Source organism: Lycium barbarum, chromosome 8 (genome assembly GCF_019175385.1).
Source record: "Lycium barbarum isolate Lr01 chromosome 8, ASM1917538v2, whole genome shotgun sequence".
Lineage (NCBI taxonomy): Eukaryota > Viridiplantae > Streptophyta > Magnoliopsida > Solanales > Solanaceae > Lycium > Lycium barbarum.
The window spans coordinates 87,018,871-87,031,224 of record NC_083344.1 but is presented as its reverse complement, the minus strand read 5'-3'; positions in this window follow the sequence as shown (position 1 = coordinate 87,031,224).

Here is a 12,354-nt window from a genome sequence, read left to right as displayed (position 1 = left end):
AAGTGAAGATTGTACCCTGATCTGATACGACAGAAATAGGGACCCGATGTAACTTCATAATATCCCGAATGTACAACTTGGCTAATTTCTCCACGGTATAAGAAATTTGAACTGCAACAAAGTGAGCGGACTTTATCAACCAATCAACTATCACCCAAATAGAATCAAAGACCCACAACAAAATCCATGGCAATCCTCACCCTCTTTCACTCGGGAATAGGCATCCTCTGAAGTACACAGTCGGGTCGCTGGTGCTCGTACTTTATCCGCTGACAATTCCCACACTTAGTCATGAAATCAACTATATCCCTCTTCATCCGACGCCAACAATAATGTTGCCTCAGAACACGATACATCTTAGTCGCCCCCTGGATGAATGGAGTATCGAGAGCTATGAGCCTCAGACAAAATCAACTGAATCAAATCTCCAACACGAGGAACATACATGCGCCCCTTAATGCTCAAAATGCCCTACAGATCAATCACAACCTCCTTGGCCTCACCCCTCAAAATTCTATCTCGTATTTTGCTCAACTAAGCATCCTCAAACTGATGAGTCCTAATGTGGTCGAGTAAAGATGACCTTGCCTCTACACAAGCCAAAACCCTGCCTGGGGCAGAAATATCTATGTGAACGAAGCTGTTTGCTAAAGTCTGAACCTCCATGGCCAACGGACGCTCAAAAAAACAATCAAACGAGCTAAACTGCTCATACTCACTGCCTTGTGACTCAAGGCATCATCCACCACATTGGCTTTCCCGGGATGATAAAGAATAGAGATGTCATAGCCTTTCAGGAGTTCCATCCATCAGCGCTGCCTGGAATTAAGATCTCTCTGGGTAAACACATGCTGAAGGCTATGGTGATCGGTGAAAACCTCATACTGGGCACCGTACAAATAGTGCCTCCAAATCTTCAAAGGGAAGACCACGACTAACAACTCCAAGTCATGGGTAGGGTAATTCTTCTTATGCATCTTCAACTGATGAAAAGCATAAGCAATCACTCTACTCTCATACATCAACATAACACCCAAACACATATGGGATGCATCACAATAGACCGCGATATCCTTGCCCTCCTGTTATACCCCGTATATTTATATGTCGATTTATTCGCAAGAAAATCGACTCAAGTTAAAGGCGGAATTATTTTCGGACACGAAATAGAAATCTTTAATTTTCAATTTTAATTAAAACATAAATTGTTTATAAATTTTATTTAGTGTAAAAATATTATTATTGGTGATTAGGAATTAATTAATTGGGATTAGATTATTAAGCAAGAATTAGTGATTAATTAAATAAATTAAGATTAATTAATAAAGTGGGCCCCACCCGATTTTTAAGTTAAAAAGAAAAAGGGAAACACATGCCACATAAGGGGGCACGTGTGGGGCTTGGAAGCCACACATATATGTGTCATCAAGGAGCCATTTAATCATCAAAGTTGAACAAGAACAAAGCAAAACAAATATTTAGAACAAAAAAGAAGGAAGGGCTCTCGGCCATGGTTGCTTGGCCGAGAATGGGGTGAACTTGGAGGAAATTAAATGTTGTGATGTTTTGAACATTCAAGAGATTAACAATACTAAGGAGCCAAGTTTGTTAAGGTATGATTTAATATTTTTTTAGCACGTTTTGGAGGTGACTAAACTTGTATGAATTGGTAAATTATGATGAATGTGAGAAGTTGTAGATGTTGATGTTAAAATGTAAATTTAGCCGTGTAGGGGGCTGCTTTAATTAGACATGGTAAATTAATTTTAAGTTGCATTATAGTTGTTGTTGCTGTCATGGATTATATGGTGAAGGAATGAAAAGAATTAGAAAGTTAAGGTTGAAGTTGTGTTGATATGAACATGTTGTTATCCTTATGGAATTGAAGGAATTGAAGATATGATTATGTCCATACGTTGTTGTTGTTGGTATTTCTGAGTCAACAGAGGAGAAATTGGAAATTCGGGATAGGCGAATATATAGGGGAAATGCTGCTCGATTTTCGTTAAGTCCCTAACTAACAAAATGCCTAAACGAGAATGTATAGGTTAAAGAACAAGTTCTATAAAGAGATGGGCTACGGATTTACGAGCTAAAAAGTATAGCTACTGACGATAACATTACTTTTATGTTAAATAGGCTAAAAGAGCAACAAAGCGAACGGCTTTGTGATTAGTCGTCAACAGGTATGTGAAGTTGTCCCTTCTTTCTTTTGGCATGTCGTAGATTTAAGTGATGAATGATATGAACTTTGGGGTAACTCTATTCATAAGTTCCGAATGTGATTTATAATTCTTATTCACTTCTTGATGTTAAAACTCTCAAGTGATTGAGCCTCCCTCTTCAGTTTCCTATACGTTGGATAATAGTCGATATATATATAAGCTCCTATCTCTAGAAACTCTGCGATAACGGATGTCCTTGACTTCGATAAGCTATTTCATACTATATTGACATATATTTATGGTTCCTAAGGCTCTTTTGATATTACTTAAGATGACATTCGAGGGATACTTGATAAGATTGTCGCTATTGATACTCAGGTGTTAATCCCTTCTTCTGATTCTGTTTGAGTCTTGATAATGTTTTAAATTGCATATGGTTTCTCACTACTCTGCTCGTGCATGCCTCAATATGTCTTTCACCGAGTCCCGGGCCGGGTATGTTATCGTGCACAGATTCACTACATTGTTCACCGAGTCCCTCACTGGAGGACGGGGTATGGTATATATATATATATGATGATATGATGATAGGATGATATGATGATATTATGATATGTTATGGCGGCCAGGAGGGTATATGATGACTTTATTCACCGAGTCCCTCACTAGAGGGTCTGGTACGGTATATATGTATATGATGATGATATGATTATGTCACCGAGTCCCATAATGGGCTAGGTATGATATATGATATTGACATGCATGATTTATGTTTTAAAGGCAAGCATTTTGATATTCTGGCTATTGTACTCGTTTTCTGTACTCTTTATTTCAGTTATGATCTTGTTTACTGTATTTCATGCTTTACATGCTCAGTACATATTCCGTACTGACCCCCTTTCTTCGGGGGGCTGCGTTTCATGCCTGCAGGTGCAGATACTCGCTTTGGTGATCCGCCATCTTAGGACTCCCTTTCTGATGTCTTGGAGAGCTCCGTTGTTCCGGAGGCTAGACTTTTTGTTTGAATCTTATGATATATATATATATATATATATATGTATGTATATGCTATCCAGTGGTACGACGGGGCCCTGTCCCGTCATATTTCGCTATTCGTAGTCTTAGAGGTCTGTAGACATATGTGTGGGTTGTGTATGGGTTCTATTCAGCGGTGTCTATACGATGTGCTGTGGTATGATGTTCGTCTCTAGTAGCAGCCTTGTCGGCTTGCATACGATATTGATATGTGATGGCAGCCTTGTCTGCTTGCGTATTATTTCATGATATGATTACTTGTGACTCCTCAGGAGACCGTTGATCTGGAAATATATATATATATGATGATGTTACGAACTTTGGAGTTCCTTTATAAGTTTCCGTATTGTCGTAGTTTCAGTTTGATGTTATATGTAACAGGTTGGTATACGGGTGCCCAGTTCGGGCACCAGTCACGGCCTACGGGGCTGGGTCGTGACAAAAGTGGTATCAGTGCAGTTCGTCCTCGGAGTGTCTACAGACCGTGTCTAGTGGATTCTTGTTTATCGGTGTGTTGTGCACCACATCTATAAACAGGAAGCTACAGGACATTTAGGATGTTACCTTTCTTTCATATCTAAGATCGTGCGATAGAGCCCAGCCATAGGAAATTAAATTCTTTATATTAACCTTTGATTTCAGCTGAAGAACGACATTGACAGAAGAAAGCGCCCGATGACATTGACAGTTACAAGGTACACAGGTAAGTCACAGTGCGAAAGAGGCATGTCAGATAAGGTAAGAATATTGAAATATGATTGAAATGTAAAGTTGAAGAATGAAAGAGAAGGTAGATAGTAAGGTATAACAGGACGGATCGTTAAACGATCAGGTACGTCTCGAGGTGCGATATGTGAGGTAAGTTTTGACACCTTTATAGGTTTTACTGGAAATCGGGAGCCCTGTGTGGCTATGAAACGATATGATATATTCGTATATATGTTGGCCGTGTGAGGCATTGTTGGTATTTCCTGCGTGCAGGTGTTGGGATAGTAAGAAGTACAGAGGAAACTCTGCCAAAATTTTCCCAGAAATAGAAAAAAAAAATAGAGAATGAGATATAAGTTCATAATAAGTCTTGAAAGTCGATACTGATAGGGCAAATTTATTATGCTAGGCTAAAGCTTTAAGAGATACCCCTCCACGTCATCCGTAAGAGGCATCATTCTTATTTGGGAAACTTTGTTTCGAAGAAGAATATATGAGCAGCAAATTCGCAATTCATTTGAACGGACCAGAGTACTTTCCAACCACATTTTGCCTTAGAAAAAGCTCATGTCGAAGGATAGAAACGTTCGACAATTAAGTTTCACCTTATTGGGAGAGTACAAGGCATACAACAAGTAGTTTATGAATTAAATAATTCGTTCACGACTCAAGAATAAACCCGGAAGTAAACCATGTGAATCAAGCACTAGAAGTCTTGTGGTGCTTGTCGGATTTTAGTTTCCTTCTGGTGGTGGTTGTAGAATGCTTCATGGTAACATTTTATTAGTTCTTACCAACTAATTGGAGATGGAATTTTTGAAAGGAAAACTCAAACTTGTGAGATGTCATGGATCTGGTGTAACATATGTTATTGATGAAATACTAGGATAATTTGGAAGGGCTTGTGATACTAAAGGATGATTTAAAAAGAGGTGGCAACTCGTAACAGAACATTTTATTGAGGTATCGAGTGAACCAATAAGCAGGGATAAATTACGACGAGTTTACAATTAAAATGAGTAATAGTATGGTTGAGATAAAAGTACGGAGAAGGAAGAGTTATGACAAGTCATGAAGGTATTGATAAGACAGCTTGTGAGATACTAAAGGTAAGATCGATCAGAAAGGGTGAAGATTTAAGTACTCCTAGTCCACAAAGTGTAATTAAAACATAGTAAGAATCGTGAATAAGATTAAGAAGTGTTACGTTATAGGATGGATTACGAATAGGATGTGATGTGAATACCATAAGGATTGCTATAGAAATGAGTAAAGCCTAGCAAGGAAGTAACTAAAGAATGCAATGTGATTGGTGTGAAACGGAAAAGCAAATGTAGAACGAATAAGAAAGACTTACAAAGTTCTATAGGGAAAGTTCAGAATAAAAGTCAAGTGGTAACGACAGTGAAAGCGAGCACAGGAAGAGAAGGAGTTAATAGAAGGAGAAAGATAAGAAGAAAGCGAGTGGGATTACAGTGTAGCGATGTGTTATAACGTGGATAGCTAAGGAAACAAGTAATATAAGCGACAGAATTGTAAAAGGTCAGACTGAATGGAGATGAGCAACGAGACAGAATGAGTGTCAGAAATGACTGGTATGATAAGAACGAATAGGGATGAACAGAATATGTTTTGAAAATAAAAGGAGTTATGTAGAAGTGGTGTTCTCAGAAGGATACAGAAGTAGCATGAGATTCCTCGCGCACAAGTAAAAGATGGACATAGACTGGAGAAATGAAAGGAATACTAAAGGAAGCACTCACTACGGACGTAACCAATTGAGTATGAGTATAGGACAAAAGGGAAATATATATCTATGAACTTAAGGTGTAGTGTGACGAGAAGGTGATAAGACAAGACCTCTATTAAGATGAATTTGATGTGATTTTGAGTAAGTTAGAAGTTAGCATTGGGTATACAACAAGGATGAAAAAGCAGGAGGCATAAAGGAGTACTGCGTGTGTATGACTGCACCTCGGAAATGGTGAAATCCTTAAAGGACAAGGATTGTGGATTTGCGAAACAACTGATGTATTGTAAATTTATTAGAAGCAACAGACGATATCCGTTGGGATAAAGATAGTGTTATGAGAAAGCTTGAGACACTTGTCATCAGAATATAAGTGCTACCGAATGGAGAATTTGAAATGACTATAAGCACTAGCTAATTACTGATTGGAATGAATGGAATGTGGCTTCGGATAAATTGCTACATTAATTACAATACTCGAGTACCAACCATCATATTAGATTTTGTACTATATATCGAGAGTTCTCATCGCCTCGTGATTGTGTTGGGGTTTCATACATGGGTAATCTAATTATGGGGGATATAAAGGAAGACATGGATATGGTGTAGTATACTAAACATATTGAAAAAGAATCATATGAATTTGAAGATTGGAAATGGAGACATAGAGTAGAGTATAAATAGATAATGATGTGGGTACACCCTAAAGGGGGGAAGCGGATGAAAGAAATGCAAGTGTAAGATGGAATCAACTGACGCTGCAACACGTTTAATGTGAATACTTAAACTTTAAGTGAGATCCCTTGCTGAGACAAGATAGTGAGATTTGAAAGCCAGCAATGAACGGATAGAAGGCACGATGATATTTGAGACAATGCTGAGAATTATTGGTAAAGATCTTGGATAATATATCATCAGAAGGTGGATGCTTATAAAAAGGAAAAATACGACAAGAGAATGGTAACAAGTAACTTAAAGGATATTATAAGGTATAGCAAGGCTATACTGGATTAGAGGTTAAGATGTTGACAGCAGAGTAATTGGCTAATGACATTGTAACACACAAGTAGCAAAAGAGAAAGGAAAGGGGTATGGCAAGAAAGGCTACAAATGAGTTTTAGTAAGGATATGTAGAGGGGAATAAACCAGGAGAAGGAAAGACTATGACTAAGATTAGATACACTTTATACAAGTTATACAAGAATAGTTATGCAACCTACGAATATTTATATGCTAAGAATGAGACCAAGTGAGTACTTGATAAGAAGAGTAAGAATTCAATAACAACAATGCGGTTGCGATATTCTGGGTACATCAAAGGAAGGTGTAAGATGGTTTAAGCCAAAACTACAGAGATATAATTAGTACTGAGAACAAAAGCCATAGTTGAGCCTTGATATCAATTGAAAGATATAAGAGAAGAATATAGGGTCTGCATAAAGACTAGCGAGGCAACGCTAAGGTGTTTTCCGGGCTAATTTGAGCCCCTACACATACTCTTGTAAAGATTGCAATAGGATGCGTGGTAGGAGAACTAAGAGCAAATTTGAGTAAAGAGGCAATAGAAGGGTTGAGTCAAAAATAGAGAAACGACACGAGTAATATGCCTAAAGTATGGCCAGTTAGAGTAAAGGAAATTACAAAATGATTTAACCGAGACGATCGGAACAAGCAGGTTATGGGTTACTGGATGATAGTAAAGCTATAATATGAAGGGACCCTAGCGCAATTTGATAGCCAACCCTAAAGATCGGGATCAAGAAGTAAAAGAAAGTGAAGTTGAAGACCTTGAAAAGAAAGTCAGAAAGTGACACATGATGCTGAGGATTTCAGAATACGGACAGTCACAGCAGAGTAAAGCAAAGATATTGGAGTACAAAAATGTTACCCTCTGGGAAATTTTGTTTTACCCGTAGAACCTGCGAAGGGTCCACAAGTTACCAGAGTCATACGATACTCTAGGGATATTAAAGTCTAATGAACTGACGAGGGACGTCAGCGCGTTATGAAAATCACATTTAAAGATTGAGAGATAAGATAAAGGAAACGATACCTTAAGGGAATAACTATAGGAAAAGAAGGAGTAAAGTTAAGACTAAGCATACAAGGAAGAAAGTAAGATTTCAACGGGAGAGCTCGCAATACAAATGACAACGGACTGCGAAGTAAGAGGAGGGTAAAGGCAATGACGTGGAATTATTACATCGGGAAGCAACAGAAAGAGGAGATATTATAGGAATAGCTATGTAGAGGCATGTAATACATTATAATGAATTATAGCGAATCGACCAATGGATGAGATATGTGAAGGGCATAATTAAATAAGAGGACACTTGAGAAAGTATTGGGAATTCAAAATCAATTTAACATTCGAGGACGAATGTTCTAAAGGGGGGAAGGATGTTATACCCCATATATTTATACGTCGAATTATTCGCAAGCAAATCGACTCAAGTTAAAGGTGAAATTATTTTCGGACACGAAATAGAAATCTTTAATTTTTAATTTTAATTAAAACATAAATTGTTTATAAATTTTATTTAGTGTAAAAGTATTATTATTGGAGATTAGGAATTAATTAATTGGGATTAGATTATTAAGAAAGAATTAGTGGTTAATTAAATTAATTAAGATTAATTAATGAAGTGGGCCCACCCGATATTTAAGTTAAAAAAACGGGAAAACACATGCCACATAAGGGGGAACGTGTGGGGCTTGGAAGCCTCACATATATGTGTCATCCAGGAGCCATTTAATCATAAAAGTTGAACAAGAACAAAGCAAAAGAAATACTTGGAACAAAAAAAAAAAAAAAAAAGGAAGGGCTCTCGGCCATGGTTGCTTGGCCGAGAATAGGGTGAACTTGGAGGAATTTAAATGTTGTGATGTTGTGCACATTCAAGAGATTAACAATACTAAGGAGCCAATTTTGTTAAGGTATGATTTAATATTTTTTTTAGCACGCTTTGGAGGTTACTAAACTTGTATGAATTGGTAAATTGTGATGAATGTGAGAAGTTGTAGATGTTGATGTTAAAATGTAAATTTAGCCGTGTAGGGGGCTGCTTTAATTAGACATGGTAAATTAATTTTAATTTGCATTATAGTTGTTGTTGCTGTCATGGATTATATGGTGAAGGAATGAAAAGAATTAGAAAGTTAAGGTTGAAGTTGTGTTGATATGAACATGCTGTTATCCTTATGGAATTGAAGGAATTGAAGATATGATTATGTCCATATGTTGTTGTTGTTGGTATTTCTGAGTCAACAGAGGAGCAATTGGAAATTCGGGATAGGCGAATATATAGGGGAAATGCTGCCCGATTTTCGTTATGTCCCTAACTAACAAAAACCCTAAACGAGAATGTATAGGTTAAAGAACAAGTTCTATAAAGCGATGGGCTACGGATTTATGAGCTAAAAAGTATAGCTACTGACGATAACATTACTTTATGTTAAATAGGCTAAAAGAGAGACAAAGCGAACGGTTTTGCGATTAGTCGTCAATAGGTAGGCGAAGCTGTCCCTTCTTTCTTTTGGCATGTCTTAGATCTAAGTGATGAATGATATGAACTTTGGGGTAACTCTATTCATATGTTCCGAATGTGATTTATAATTCTTATTCACTTCTTGATGTTAAAACTCTCAAGCGATTGAGCCTCCCTTTTCAGTTTCCTATACGTTGGATAATAGTCGATATATATATAAGCTCCTATCTCTAGAATCTCTACGATAACGGATGTCCTTGACTTTGATAAGCTACTTCATACTATATTGACATATATCTATGGTTCCTAAGGCTCTTTTGCTATTACTTAAGATGACATTCGAGGGATAGTTGATATGATTGTCGCTATTGATACTCAGGTGTTAATCCCTTCGTCTCATTCTGTTTGAGTTTTGATAATGTTTTAAATTGCATATGGTTTCTCACTACTCTGCTCGTGCATGCCTCAATATGTCTTTCACCGAGTCTCGGGCCGGGTATGTTATCGTGCACAGTTTCACTACATTGTTCACCGAGTCCCTCACTGGAGGGCCGGGTACGGTATATATATATATGATGATATGATGATACGATGATATGATGATATGTTATGGCGGCCAGGAGGGCATATGATGACTTTATTCACCGAGTCCCTCACTAGAGGGCCGGGTACGGTATATATGTATATGATGATGATATGATTATGTCACCGAGTCCCATAATGGGCTGGGTATGATATATGATATTGACATGCATGATTTATGTTTTAAAGTCAAGCATTTTGGTATTCTGGCTATTGTACTCGTTTTCTGTACTCTTTATTTCAGTTATGATCCTATTTACTGTATTTCATGCTTTACATGCTCAGTACATATTCCGTACTGACCGCCTTTCTTCGGGGGATGCATTTCATGCCCGCAGGTGCAGATACTCGCTTTGGTGATCCGCCAACTTAGGACTCCCTTTCTGATGTCTTGGAGAGCTCCGTTGTTCCGGAGGCTAGACTTTTTGTTTGAATCTTATGATATATATGTATATGCTATCCAGGGGTATGACGGGGCCCTGTCCTATCATATTTTGCTATTCGTACTCTTAGAGGTCTGTAGACATATGTGTGGGTTGTGTATGGGTTCTATTCAGCTGTGTCTATACGATGTGCTGTGGTATGATGTTCGTCTCTAGTAGCAGCCTTGTCGGCTGGCATACGATATTGATATGTGATGGTAGCCTTGTCGGCTTGCGTATTATTTCATGATATGATTAGTTGTGACTCCTCAGGAGACCGTTGATCTGGAAATATATATATATATATATATATATATATATATATATATATATATATATGATGATGTTACGAACTTTGGAGTTCCTTTATAAGTTTCCGTATTGTCGTAGTTTCAGTTTTATGTTATATGTAACAGGTTGGTATACGGGTGCCCAGTTCGGGCACCAGTCACGGCCTACGAGGCTGGGTCGTGACACCTCCACGGGTACTGCTACGATCGGGGCTGAAGTGAAAAGAAGTCTGAGCTTTTGAAAGCTCTCCTCACAATCATCTGACCACTTGAAGGGAACATCTTTCTGAGTCAATCTGGTCAAAAATAAAGAAATAGCAACAAAACCCTTCACAAAACGACAGTAATAACTAGCCAAACCCACAAAACTTTGAACCTCAGTAACAGTAGTGGACCTCGCCCAAACCCATCACAGCCTTAATCTTCTTGGGTAAACATTAATCCCATCCTTACACATAACGTGGCCCAAGAATGCCACAGACTCCAACCAGAACTCACACTTAGAAAACTTAGCAAACAGGCTATGCTTCTTCCATAACCCAAGAACAGTACGAAGATGGCTCTCATGCTCCTCTCTACTCTTGAAATACACCAAGATATCATCAATAAACACAATCACGAAGGAATCAAGGAATGGCCTAAATATGCCATTCATCAAAGTCATAAATGCAGCCGGGGCATTAGAAAGCCCAAAAGACACCACTAGAAACTCATAGTGACTATATCTCGTCCGAAAGGTTGTCTTCAGAATATCCTCAGCCCTAATCCTCAACTGGTGGTAGCCTGAATGCAAGTCAATCTTCGAAAAAACTGAAGCACCCTGAAGCTGGTCAACTAGATCATCAATATGGGGCATAGGGCACTTGTTCGGAATGGTAATCTTGTTCAGCTGGTGATAATCAATGCACATCCTCATTGTCCCATCTTTGCTCAATAAATCCTGTAACTGCTCCTTAAGCTCTCTCAACTTGGAAGGTGCCATCCGAAATGACGGAATAGAAATAGGGTGAGTGCACAGATCTAAGTCAATACAGAAAATAGTGTCACGATCGGGTGGCATACCCGACAAATCAGACGGGAATACCTTCGCGAACTCGCTTACAATAGGAATGGACTCAAGGGGCGGAGATGCAACAGTCGTGTCTCGCTCATGAGCCAGATAGGTTGAACACCTTTATTGACTAACTTCTTCACCTGAAGGAAGGAAATGATCTTCTTCGGAGTGGACTAGGAGTACCCCTCCACCCAAGCCTTGGAATGCCCAATATGGCTAAGGTGATTGTCGTGGCATGACAGTTCAATATCGCGTGATAAGGAGGAAGCCAGGACATCCCCAAAATAATATCAAAGTCCACCATATCGAGAATCATCAAATCTATTCAGGTGTCATACCCTATAAAAGTAGACAAACAGGACTGGTAAACTCGATCAACAATCACAGAATCTCCAACCGGAGTAGACACATGAACATGCTTATATATGCTATCACAAGGAAAATCCCAACCAATGACATGATATCCAGACACGTACGAATAAGTTGATACAGGATCAAATAACACAGGTGCTGCTCAATGACGGACAGAAATGGTACTTGAATAACAACATCTGAGGCCTCTGCCTTGGGCCTACCCGAAAATGAGTAACAATGGGCCCCATCACGTCCAGTATGAGATCCCCTTCTTGTACTTCGGGACCTACCTTTAGCAGCCTGGGATCCACCTCTAGAACCCTAAGAACAACTGCGGCCTAACTGAGCGTCGCCCCTCTGAGAAGTACCACTTCGACCACCGGATAAAGTCAAAGTCCTCTGTGGCTGATAATCTCCTCCGGGTCGGTAACACCTCCTAGTAATATGTCCAACCTCTCCACATGAAAAATAGATCAGAGGGGATGAAGCCTAATAAACTGAAGCTC